Source organism: Vidua chalybeata, chromosome 7, assembly GCF_026979565.1.
Source record: "Vidua chalybeata isolate OUT-0048 chromosome 7, bVidCha1 merged haplotype, whole genome shotgun sequence".
Classification (NCBI taxonomy): Eukaryota; Metazoa; Chordata; class Aves; order Passeriformes; family Viduidae; genus Vidua; species Vidua chalybeata.
The window spans coordinates 37,248,376-37,261,876 of NC_071536.1; the positions used below are offsets into that span (position 1 = coordinate 37,248,376).

Consider the following 13,501-nt stretch of genomic DNA (forward strand, 5'->3'; position numbering starts at 1 on the left):
GATGGGATTTCTTGATTTCTGTCAAACTTTTCCTCTTCCTGATGCTGTCTCGCTGCTCCTTCTCCCTAAAGCTCCTTGTTCTGTTCTGATTGATTCGTGGGGATGATTCACAGGCTCTGAGAGCAGCAGACAGATTGTTCTGTTCTATTCCTGGGGATAAATATGGAAATCATTAGGGTGTGTAATTAAATCCCGTGCATCAGGTGAGGGTTTTGGGTCTGATGGATGATTTGAGCTGAGTCAGGAGGGTGTCCACCCTCTGTCAGCAATGCTCAGGGTCTGTTCCACTCCTCTAATCTCTGGAAGGAGATTTCATTCCCTGCCCATCTATTTTTGGGATGAGGTCGGCTGCCACCTCCCTCTGTAGTGAACCACTGAAGATTTGCTGTGCCTCAGCCACTTCCACAGCTGCCACCTGATAAAATCCAGGGAGATGCTTCCTTTCACTAAAAGAGGGGAGATTAAATTGGATTTTAGGGAGGAATTCTTCCCTGTGAAAGGGGTGAGGCCCTGGCTCAGGGTGCCCAGAGAAGCTGTGGGATCCCTGGAAGTGTCCAAGGCCAGGTTGGAGCAGCCTGGGACAGTGGTAGATGTCCCAGTGGTAGTGGAATGGGATGAGCTTTAGGGTCTCTTCCAACCCAAACCAGTCTGGATTCTGGAATTCTGAATCCAGGATTCTGGAATTCTTGGCCCAAACAATGCCCTGTCTCTGGGGCTGCTGTTCCTTCTTTCCCACATGGAATTCCCAGTTCCTGCCCTCTCCATCCCAATGCCTGCTCAGCACTGAGCTCTGGGCCTCCACGCCCAGCCCTGACTCAGTCCTGACACCAGATCTGCCTTTGAAATCTCCTGCCTGAGCAGTTCCTGGTCCGGAACCACCCCAGCCCTGCTCCTGCAGGGATCATTCCCTGCCCTCACAGAGGTTTCTTCCTTATTCCCTTAAAGCTTTTCCCAAAACTTTTGGTTCATTGCCTGTTCTTCTCGGCCTCATTCCAGTAATTTTTTCAAGTCCTCCATCCTCTCTCTGAATTTTGGGACACAGTTGTCTGAGGAGGTTTGTCCTTGAGCCTGATTCAGTGCTCAATTCCACAGCATTTTTCATTAGGCAAAAGCCTAAGGAATTTTTAAAATTAATATTTGTGCTTTAGTAAAACTAAGAGGAAAACCTGGACATGTCTGAGATGCTGTGTAGGTAAATAATAAGCGATTAATTCCAGATTTGAGTCAGACTTTGCAGCTTTTTCAGGGAGTGATCAATGTTTATGTCAACAGAGCAAATTTTAGGAAAAGGTTCTTCCTCCAGAGGGTTGTGGGGCACTGGAATTGCTCCCCAGGGAATGGGCAAAGCCCCAAGGCTGCCAGAGCTCCAGGAACGTCTGGGCAACGCTCTCAGGAAGGATTTTTGGGGTATCCTGTGCAGGGGTTGGACTGGATGATCCTTGTGGATCCCTTCCAGCTCAGGATATTTTGGGATTCTGTGATGATAAATGACATTACGCAGAGGAGGGAGCGCGTGGCAGCGCTCAGAACCCAGAGGTCAGAAATGCCTCAGAGCTGTCTGAGGGAGGTTCCCTTTTGGAGATGCTCTTCCCATAAACACTGGAAGAGGAAGCAGGAGCAGCAGGGAGCAGGAAAGACCGGTGCTGCCGTGGAGCCCCTGATTTGTGTGCTGGGAGTGAGGATGGCAGTGGGAGAGAGGTGCTGGAGCTTTCCCCAAGGGCGCTCCTGCCTTTCTGAGCCACTCTCAGCCAGTGCTGATTTCATAGTAATGCTTTCTTTATGAATTGGTGCTTAGGCTGGTTTGAATACTTTCTGGTTTGAATACTTTCTGGTTTGAATACTTTCTGGTTTGAATACTTCCTGCATGACTAATTAATGCCCCGAAATAAATTAAGTCGCGCTGCTAAACCTCAGCCCGTGTGTACGAACTGCCCTTCTTCAGCGTTTTTATCTCGGAATTCTCAGGGAGGGGGCATCGCCTGTTATCTAAAAGCCACTTAGCCGAGCTGAGATGTGATGTCATGGTCTGGAAATACGCGGGGGTTTTTTGAGCTCAGCCTGCCGGGACACAGACGTGACTTCGCTGTGATAAACCTCATTAAAACCTGCGAGCAGCAGAGATAACGAGCGGCGCTGGAAGCTGGCTCGGGATGAAAGCCCGCAGCCCCGCAGCCGGAGCTGTGCTCGGGTGAAGCTTTCCGGAGCGCTGCGCTCCATCCGCCGGTGATTCAGCGCCGGGGAGACGCTCCCGGCTGGGGCAGGGAGCTGGAACTGCCCGCTGGCCCTCGGCAAGAGCAGCAGCAGCCCCGCGGAGCGGAAAAACGGGAATAAGGCAATCCCAGCAGGCTGGAATGTTCGTGGGTCACTCTGGAGCTCCTGGCTCGCAGGATTCCTTTCCTTCTCGGCTGTTAACTCCCCGTGCTTCTGAGCTCATCCTTTGCTATCCATAGATTTTTTTTTTCCCCCCTTTCGGGAACAAAGACAAGCGGGATAACCCGCTGATTGTTTGATCTGTCCACACCAGCCCGGAATAAAACCTCGTTTTTAATGAAGCACGAAGGAAAGCCGGAGCTCAGCACAATTCCCTGCCCGCCGGAGATCCTAATCTCGCCTTGCCAGCAGAGCAGAGCGGGCACTGCCGCTCCATGAGCCGGCCCCGGCAGGGAGGCGAGCCCAGCCTGCTCCAGCATTCCCGGCTCCAGCATTCCCGGCTCCAGCATCCCTGGATCCAGCATTCCCGGCTCCAACATCCCCGGATCCAGCATTCCTGGATCCAGCATTCCCGGCTCCAGCATTCCCGGATCCCGCATCCCCGGCTCCCGCATTCCCGGCTCCCGGGCTGCCCCGGCCGCCGAGGGAGCGATGGAAAATCCCTGAGCCAGCGCCTGGAAAATCCGTGCGGTAAAGGTACGTCCCTGTCTCTGTTTAACCCCCCAAATCCCTTCTTTCTACCGCTTTTCCCTCTTGTTTTCCCTCTTGTTTTCCTTCTTGTTTGCCCCCTTGTTTTCCCTCTTGTTTTCCCTCTTGTTTTCTCCATTGTTACAGCGGAAAAAAAGCGATTATTTTTTTTTTAGCGGAGAAGTCACTCGGTTTGACACGTGCTTAGCAAAACAAACCCGTGCCTGTGCGGGGTTAAAGGGGAAAATGTCCATTTTCCCTTCGCTCAGCCCTGGCTCGGCGATTCCAGCCGGATTTGGGGACCCCTCGCTCCCCTCCAGGAGCAGAACCGGCCCCGCGGGATGAGCCCCGGGATGAGCCCCGGGGGGAGCCGGAGGGATTTTCCAGGAGCCCCCCGTGTTTGGAACCCTCCCTTCCCTTCCAAACACCCCCTTCTCCCCCCAAAAATCCCGTTTTTTTGGGATCACAGCCACCGGAGAGGGTTCTCCGGTGGTTTTGGCTCCCCAGAGGTGATGGAGGCGCTCCCAGGCTGGTCCTGCCCCGCTCCCCAGCGGGGCTCTGGGGTTTGGCAGCAGGCTGGGAGTGTGGTTATCATTATTTAATTTTTTTTTTTTTTCCCTGAGAGCCTCTTTATGGAAATGGGGCTCTTCACAAGTTGTTTTCCGGATGAAAGCAAAGGGAATAATTGTATTTGTTGGGAGTAAATGAGAGTCACGGTGCTGCTAAAGAGCTTCCTGCTCTTCTTCCCTGTTAATTAAAAACACTGCTCTCTAAAAAATCGCGGAATATTTTGGGTTGGAAGGGATCTTAAAGCTCATCCCATTCCAATCCCTGCCGTGGGCAGAGACGCCTTCCCCTGGTTGCTCCAAGCCCCATCCAGCCTAGCTTTGGATTAGATTAAATTAAAAATTAAATGAATTTCATAGATAAATAATTGTGTTTCCAGTTGCAGCCGGTGTATGTGCTCTTTCCTGCTCAAGTGGAGGGAATATTACCAATGTCTTAATAATTATTAAATTCTATTCCTAAATATCACCTGTCAACACAATGAGCTGGATTATTTTTTTCTATATGCACATAATTTGTGCTGTATTTTGGGAATTTTTACTTGGCAATGGGCACGGGCAGGTATGAAAACCTGCCCAAACTGTGGGAGTCCCTGAAGGAATATCCATCGTTTGTAATCCACATTGGTTGATTTTTTTCCAGTGTCACGAGCCCAGGCTGTGGTTCGTTTTTTTAAAATCACTTCAAGATTCATTTTCAGGCCACACCAGCTGCTGGGCTGATGGACTGGGAACTTCCAGTGGGCAGAACTGGCACGATAAATGCATTTTTTATATTAAAAAAAAATAATTATTCTGTCGCTTCAGAGAGCTTGTTCTGTGGGAATTGGTGCAAACCACAGAGCTCCCAGGGGGAAGTGGGTGGAAATCCCTGGTGCGACCTTTAGGACAACCTCTGCTGGATTTTCCCCTGCTTTTATTGCTGTGGAAAAGCCATTTTGCACTGAGATAGGAGGACCTGGCTGGCTCAGAGCTGGCGCTGGTGCTGGTCAGGCTCGCTCCAGCCTCGCGCAATCCTCGCGGATTTCAGAGCTGTGCGTTATTTCCCTGCTGTGGAAACTCGGCGGTGCCGTTCCCTCTGCAACCGGCGCCGGAAGCAGCACAGGAAAATACAAATGTTGATATTTTTGCTTGGCTGTGGTCAGTGCTGAGCTTGCAGGGTCCAGCCCTGCGAGGCACGAGGGGTGGGGATGAGGTTTCTCCACCAGATCCGTGTTTTCTCGGCGGCGGAACGAGCTGAAAACAAATCCTCGGTGAGACAAAGGATCCCAAAATGGTTTAGCTCATTAGGACTGCTGGGATAAAACGATTCCCAACATCCACTCATCAGTTATGCAAACACCAAGGACGGGGTTTAGCCAGGCTTGCCCTCGGGTCTAACCTCCCTGCAGCCCCAGGAGGTGCCAGCGGGGAGGGAATCCAACCCTTCCCATTCCCACTGGATTATTTTTTAGGCCAGTGCTGACATAAAAACATCTGAAAAGTCCTCCTGGCCGTGTTACAGTGGGAGGCTTGTTCCCCGCGAATCTAAAACTTTATTTATGCGTCAGCGATCCGCTGGTTCCATTATTTGGCGCTCGCGTGTCTGATCTCCAGGCTGATTTCCTGCCACTCTCTGGTGTAAAAGTAAAGGATAAGTTACAAGGGAGCTTGGAAACGGAATAAATTATTTGCCTTCAGCCCTGCTCATCAGCAGGCTTGGGGTTTTCCAGTGGAAACCCAAGTTGCATCCCACGATTTGTCGATCAATCCAGTTTCTCACGGCCTGGGTGAATAGAGGCGTTCGAGGAGCACTAAAAATAAACTCTGGACATCCCTCAAGATGATTTTTAGGACCTGAGGGCAGGAAGTTCTGACACCCCCCCCCCTCCTTTTCCTGCCCCGTTCTGCTCCTCGTGTCTGTCGGATTGATGTGATGGAATGGGCAGAGCGAGTCCTTGGGGTCAAGTGATCCAAGGGCCGAGCTCGGCCGTGGAGAGCTCAGGAGAGCTGGAAGTGTCTGCTGGTGCTGCTGATGGGCTGGCTCCAGAAAACTCACTCAGGGAGACCTATTTAGTGAAAATGAACTCATTTAGCTCGAAAACAAACTGTTATTTCAGCCCTGGGGCGGCTGGCGCGGGCCCTGGGTGAAAGGTGCCGTGTCTGCCTCGCTGATTGGGATCTGCCTTTGGAAAGAGATCCTGGCTCGGTGGGAGCACTAAAAGGAGGTGGCAAGGTAGGATTTCTGGTGGCTCTTTGCCACTCTGGAGAGACTGTGACCTCAGACAATCCCTCCTTGTGGTGTAATGGGAGAGCAAGAGCAAAAGTACAAATAAAACCCACGATTGTACCACCACTTTTTAAAAACTATTTTGAATTCCATGATTTTCTTTTTTTTTTTTTTTTTTTGTAGTTTGAACGACAAGACTTGCTGGAAATCCGTCTTTTTTCCTACTATGTGAATAACTCCTCTTTATTTTTTTTTTTTTTTCCTGTCCTAGAACCATTTTGCCCCTGGTGAGTTTTCTGTGGTTTTTTGTGGCGTGGTGCGACCTACTCAGAGAGGAGCAGAGTCCTTATCCCTCCGTGGCCATATGTTCCTGGAAATAATCATCATTTTCTGTCCGGGCCGCTATTTGGGCTCTTCCACTTTGTTGTCCCTGCTTGAGTTTTTATAAATCTGCTGTGAAAACTTTATGGGCTTCACAGGAGAAATGTGTGTCTGGAGGCAGGACTCCTTCCCCACCAACAACAAAGTATTGTTAACCCCATAAAAATCCATTTTGGACATCTGTGCGCCCAATAAACCCACGGCTTATCCCTTGGCACGTGCTAAAACGGGGGGGGGGGAAAAAAAAAAATCCAGTATAAACGGGCGTTTGTTCGTTGCCCGGTTGTGCCTACGTGATCCCAGCTCAGCTCCTTCTCCAGCGATTCCCTGTGAATCCACAATATTCCCATTTATGGGGCTGCCAGCGGCGCCAGGGCAGGGAGTTAAGAGTGGGGCTCTCTCCCGGGGGATGCTGCAGATGCTCTCAGCGGGAGCTGCGCCTCCCACCCGGGGCTTGGCTTCGCTGGGAAACTCGGGAACTCCTCAAGGTTGGGATGGGTTTGGGATGACGGCATAAAAATTTCCCTCCTGCTGCTCCGCTGGTGCGTATTCCTGAGCAAGCTCTGCCAGGGGCTTCCGAATTTGGTATAAAAATTGCTAAATGTTCTGTGTCAGTTGCTAAATGTGCTATATAAATTGCTGAATATTCTAGATAAATTGCTGAATATTCTAGATAAATTGCTGAATATTCTAAACTACTACAAATTTTATATATACAGCTAAATATGCCACATAAATAGCTAATAAATTGCTAAATATTCTATATAAATTGCTAAATATTCTAGATAAATTGCTGAATATTCTATATAAATTGCTGAATATTCTAGATAAATTGCTGAATATTCTATATCAACTACTACAAATTTTACATATGCAGCTAAATATGCCACAAAAATAGCTAATAAATTGCTAAATATTCTAGACAAATTGCTGAATATTCTAGATAAATTGCTATATATTCTATATAAACTGCTAAATATTCTAAACTACTACAAATTTTATATATACAGCTAAATATGCCGCATAAATAGCTAATAAATTGCTAAATATTCTAGATAAATTGCTAAATATTCTATATAAATTGCTGAATATTCTAGATAAATTGCTGAATATTCCATATAAACTGCTAAATATTCTAGATAAACTACTACATATTCTATATATACAGCTAAATATGCCACATAAATAGCTAATAAATTGCTAAATATTCTAGACAAATTGCTGAATAGTCTAGATAAATTGCTATATATTCTATATAAACTGCTAAATATTCTAAACTACTACAAATTTTATATATACAGCTAAATATGCCGCATAAATAGCTAATAAATTGCTAAATATTCTATATAAATTGCTGAATATTCTAGATAAATTGTTAAATATTCTAGATAAATTGCTGAATATTCTAGATAAATTGTTAAATATTCTATATAAATTGCTGAATATTCTAGATAAATTGCTGAATATTCTATATAAATTGCTGAATATTCTAGATAAATTGCTAAATATTCCATATAAACTGTTAAATATTCTAGATAAACTACTACATATTCTATATATACAGCTAAATATGCCACATAAATAGCTAATAAATTGTTAAATATTCTATATAAATTGCTAAATATTCTAGATAAATTGCTGAATATTCTAGATAAACTACTACATATTCTATATATACAGCTAAATATGCCACATAAATAGCTAATAAATTGCTAAATATTCTAGACAAATTGCTGAATATTCTAGATAAATTGTTATATATTCTATATAAACTGCTAAATATTCTAAACTACTACAAATTTTATATATACAGCTAAATATGCCGCATAAATAGCTAATAAATTGCTAAATATTCTATATAAATTGCTGAATATTCTAGATAAATTGCTGAATATTCTAGATAAATTGCTGAATATTCCATATAAACTGCTAAATATTCTAGATAAACTACTACATAATCTATATATACAGCTAAATATGCCATATAAATAGCTAAATACTCTATATAAATTGCTAAATATTCCATATAAACTGCTAAATATTTTAGATCAACTACTACAAATGTTATATATGCAGCTAAATATGCCATATAAATAGCTAAATACTCTATATAAATTGCTAAATATTCTATATAAGCTGCTGAATGTTCCATATAAACTGCTAAAAATTCTACATGAACTGCTAAATATGATAGGAAAAGACGAGAGGAATTACCTCGCTTATAATTAAAATTATATCATGTTTTCCTTTTATGTCTTTTATTTGTTTAATGCCAGTTATTCCTGTATTTTATCAAATTCTGGGTGCATTCTATTTAAATTTGAGGGGTTTTTTTGTTTGGTTGGTTTTTTTTTTGTTTTTGTTTTTTTTTTTTTTTTTGTTTTGTTTTGTTTGTTTTTTTTTTTGGTTTTTTTTTGGTTTTTTTTTGTTTTTTTTTTGTTTTTTTTTTTTGTTTTTTTTTTTTTTTTTTTTTTTTTTTTGTTTTTTTTTTTTTTTTTTTTAAATTTCTCTTCCTCTACAAGTGCCTTTAATGGAATTACATAAATTCCTCTCATGGAATTCTGCCTGCAATTATTTCCTCTCGGTCAGCCCTGAGCTTTTGTGTGGCTCTGCTTTCACCTCCTGAGCTGCTGTGCAGACAAATGACGACTCTCAGGCAGGTGATCCCTGTGGATACTGCAGGGATTTGCCCGGAAAAATGGGAAGGGAAATATTTCAGCATCAGGCAGGTTGCAGAATTCCTGGGCTTTGTCCCGGGGAGGGAGTTGCTGTGCTAAAAAAAAAAAATAAATAAATAAAATAAAGTATAAAAGCAGATTAACAGAGGGAATGATTGGGATTCAGGATCAGTTTGCAGTGCAGGGAATAAAAGGACTCTGGAAAAGGGGAAGTCATGGAAGGAGAGTGTTTTCCTGGTGGTTTATATCCAGAAATGCTGAAGGCTTATTTCCTGATCTCGCCTAATTTTGAGCTTATCAAAAGTGGGTTTTAAGTGCCCTGGGGCAATTTGAAAAAAAAAGCCCTCGTAAATATCTTTTCTCAGGAAATTTCGTGAACTGCTGCTGTTAGTCCTTATTAATTAATTAATTTACCAGCTGACTACATTCTCCTCCGAAATAGCTGGAAATTTTAAACTCAGCCCCTGTTCCTTTTCACTGTTCTCATTCCTTTATCCAGGCAGAGATTCCCAGCTGGAATCACCTGGCAGGGTGAGTCCTGCAGCAGCAGTCGGGGTGATTTCAGCTCACTGTCCTTCCGTGCCACAAAATTCAGGCTCCTGTTACGGAAATCAGGAATTTTTTTGGGTCTGGCTGGCGGAGGGAAGGGCTTGACAAGCTCGTTTTTGGAGATTCATCAGCTGTAGAATGATTTTTAATGTAAATATTGTGTGTCCAGAAGAGAAGGTGGAGTTAGGCCATAACTACATGCCACAAAGTCACCTGAAAATGAGGTTGGCAGGAAGGAGAAGGACAATCTAACCAAAATATTCTCCATTAAACCTCTGGATTTCTCTTTGCCAGCTCCTGCAGATTTTAATTTATTTGCTGTTTCACAGCAACAAACACAATTTTGGAATAAACGAAGCAAATTCCCTCAGGTTGCTCTTCAGATGTTATTTTTGGGGAATCGAATGAAACACCTTGGAAAAAAAACTTAGAAAAACACTTATTCAGATTTATTAATAAAATAAATTTGGGCAGATGTGCTTCTGCAGTGTTCCCAAAGAGCCCTGGTGGGACAGGGAACAATGGCTCTTGTCCCCAGAAGAGAATGGGAGCCCTTGATGAAATGTCAGCATCTCCAGACCTCGCTCTGTGCATCTGCTGCTCAAGTCGTGGGGTCTCGTGGGCTTTCCTGGCCAGAATCCCAAACGGCAGCACTTTAATTCCTCAGCCCAAATATTGATTTAACAGGGGCTCTGCACGTGCAGCTTATTTAGAGCTGATTTGTGTATTTGTGGAAATGACATTTGTCTGAGTGTCCCCACATAAGGATTGTGGTAAATCTAAATACATGAAATAAAACAGACCATTTGAACTCTTAGATTTTTTTAGATTTTTTTTAATGAATTACTCTGTTTTTTTTATACAAATTTGGCCTATTCTGCTGTGTTATTATCTATATTTAAATATTTAACAGGGTTGAATCTATTTTTGTTTTCTCTGCACCTACCAAGCTCTTTGTTTTTGTGCACGCCCAGCCTTCCCCAGCCTTCAGTATTTCTCCAAAGGGAGTTTGTTTTCCTGGGATTCTTGTGCTCCTGTAACAAGATTCTAAAGCCAAACCAGTGCAGGGCTGGATTTCATAGAAATCCCGCCTGCTTTTAGGGCTCTCCTTCTTCCCAGACGTACATTTGGGGCTAAACTGCCGGGGAAGCAGATGCCAGTCTGCAGATATTAAGAGTTAAAATCTCTTGAGATGTCTTCATGCTCTTAAGGAGCTTCCAGCCCTCTCCAGGAAGATCCACGGGGCCGGCGAGCGCGGAGGAGAGAGAGGGTGAGCGCGGGGTTGGGATCCAGCCTTGGGAGCCATCCACAAACGCCCAGTTTGGACCCTTGGGATACCCACTGGGACCTCGTGGAGGTGTTTTCCCAAGGGGGTTTATTTGGTGGATCGGAGTTTTTTTGGGGGTATCCATGGAGGTGGGAAGGAGGAGAGGTTTGTGGGGAGTGAAAACGCCGCGGGTTCCTCACATCCCGAGGAAAGGTTAAGCGGCCTTGTCGTCCTCACTTTACCTCCTGTCTCTGCTGGGTGATGACTGTGTGTCCATCCTTAGATAATTATACAATAAATGCATCTAAAATATCTGTTTTATCCACCTAAAATACCTATTTTATCCACCTAAAATACCTTTTTTATCCATCTCAAACGCCCGTTTTCTATAACTCTATAAAACCTGTACACAAACACAGACATCTCTATATTGGTCAGTTGGCCTTCAAGGATGGAGAAGGTTTTAAAGTTGTTTTTTTTTCAGTTGCATTTTAAGGATGGAAGTTGCACTGCTGTTAAGTTGTTTTCAGCTTGTATCTACCAAGCCATGCACTGCTCAAACATTTAATAGGGTACAAAGCATCTTTGGGGCATTTAACAATGTTTTAAAAATTCATATCACCATCTTCTTATATTTCCCAGATAACAGAGATTTAAAACAGCTTCTACCTTGGGTTTAGATCTAATATTCAAGTGGGAAAAGGGAAAGAGGTGCTTTTTTCAATGGTTTTTTTCCTCATGAGTGGTTTTTTTTTTTTTTTGTGGGATTGCTTTATGGAGCAAAATTTTAATTGAGGCAACCAAGAGTGTTGTTAAATGAATGAATATTTACCTGCTTTGAGTTTTATATCCACTAAAATATCTTATCTGGAAATGACACTTGGTGTTGTTTGATTTGGTGTTCAGACAACAAGGCCTTGGCTTCTTGGAACTGGCAAAATAAAAATCTTGAGCAGTTTAACAGCAACATTCCCAGCTCCAATGTCTGTGCCCAATGCCTGTGGAAGTTGATTTTTACAACTCTGGGTCTTATCCTGGTTTGTAATTCCATTTTTTTTTTGCCACGGTTGGGATACTTAAAAGTTTTCTCTCTTTCTTTCTTTCTTTCTCTGTTGGATGTTGGGATTTTTGGGTTTTTTGGTGTCTAGTGAGGTACTGATGGGAGTGCAGGGTTTCCTTGGCTGAGGTAGCTGGAGGATATTCCCATCATGAAATATTCATTAACTCCCCAACCTCCCCTTCCTCTCCAGCCTGGCCAAATGCCCTGACGGATCCAATGGGAAGTTGTGTAATTTGACAAAATCCTCTCTTCCCTAGGAAACCATCCTGAAAATGGGATCTGAGGGATGAAAAAGGGGGAAATAAGCAACACCACAGGCTGGATCCAGCTGCTTCCTCCCCTGTCTGCAGTGAAAGGGGACTGGGGGAACCATGGGGTGGGACTTGAGCTGGGCCTTGGTTCTCCCCTCACCTTGAAAGTCTGCTGGCAGCAAAACTTTTTAGCACTTCTAATAATTGAAAAGTCCTGGTTTCCTCGCTGGAATTAAATGCCTTTTAGTGGATTAGTTTGAATCACATCCACTAAGAGCTTGATCATCTGCCAGCCCCGAGAGTTGGGCCAAAGCTTTGTAAATTAATGAGCTCAAGGTGATTAGGACAGGTTGGGTGCTTTGGACCCTGCACCAAATTGTCCCCGTGCAAGGTGTGGAGCTCTGGGCGTCTGTCACTTCTTTTTCCCATTTTCATTTGGATTCCTTGGCTGGGAGGGGGTTTTGGGAAGGGATTTTCCTGGCTTGGCTGCCAAAACCATGAAGGGAACCGTGTGATGCCACGTGAGAATTATGTTGAGGTCCCAAAAGTAGAAGCAACATTATCAGCACACTTGTTGCTGGGATAATTCCAATTCCAGTCTCAATCCAAGGGTATTTATCCTTGTATCCAGGATCAATCCACGGGATGTTCTATGGGAAGATGAAACACCTGAAACCTCTGTGGGAAGGGGTTTTTAAGTCTTGTAGCCACGTTTTTGTGTGAATGGAAAAATATCTTGGGACAAATAGGTTGGTACATCTTTATTACATCTTTATTTAAACATCTTTATTTAAAGTGTGGGATTTTCACAGAGTTTTTTGGGAAAATCTTCCCCATGGATTCTTGGCTCGGAGTCGAGGAGAGGAACTGAGCTTTTATTACCCAACAGGGCAAGTTGTGGGGATGGCTTTAGCACACGCCTTATCTGCAATTTCCTTCTAAAAAATGTGGAGACCTGCAGTAAAATGTGGCTTTCCTTGGAGGCAGGGAAGACTCTGGCGTTTCCTAAACTCTCAGGTGATGGAAAAAATGAAAGGTGTGCACTGCACATCCAAGTTCATGCTGGTGGTTGTGGTCCCAAGGACAGTTTGATGGATTTGAGAGTGAAGGCCTCGCTCCCGAGGCTGATCCCACACCTGCCTGGCATTCCGCATCTTCAGGAAATTCCAAACCACTGAGTTTAGTTTTGTTTGGTTAAAATTCCTGATAATTATGTTCATTGATGCCAGTGTTTATATTCAGTTTTTCTTTCTGATCAACATCCACGGAGGAGGGCTGGATTTAGAGAATTCTTCCCAATCCAAACCATTCCATAACTCATATTACCATTGCTTTGCCAGGGACATTTTTCCTCACAGCCCTTCCCGTGTTTCTCTGAGCACAGTTTATGCTGTTGGGTATCAGAAGCTTTCTGGAGGGAGGATTATTTTCAAGGTGATCTGTCCTGAAAAGATTCCATGTGCTTCCAGCAGCTGTCAGCAGGATCTGGGAGGGCTGGGCGAGCGCTCTTGGGTCTGTCTGAGCTCTGTTTGTTGGATTTTTCATGTTATTTTGAAGTGTTTCGGGTAAGAATTCAGTATCTGCCTGTTCTTCTCAAATGCAAAATTCCTGCAGCTCACCCGACTGGGTAATACAGCACTTC

General features: G+C 44.0%; 1 protein-coding gene across 3 annotated transcripts in view; it reads left to right on the plus strand.

The window, feature by feature from the left end:
* Positions 1-2,867: 2,867 nt before the first annotated feature.
* LYPD6 (LY6/PLAUR domain containing 6) overlaps positions 2,868-13,501 on the plus strand; it is a 36,697-nt gene continuing 26,063 nt past the window's right edge. For 2 of the 3 annotated variants that reach the window (XM_053948222.1, XM_053948223.1), the window contains exon 1: positions 6,528-6,596. The gene's annotated coding sequence lies outside the window, so the exon portion shown is untranslated. Of the gene's footprint in view, positions 2,908-6,527; positions 6,597-13,501 lie in introns of those variants that run through there. The other variant, XM_053948225.1, reaches the window with a different exon arrangement.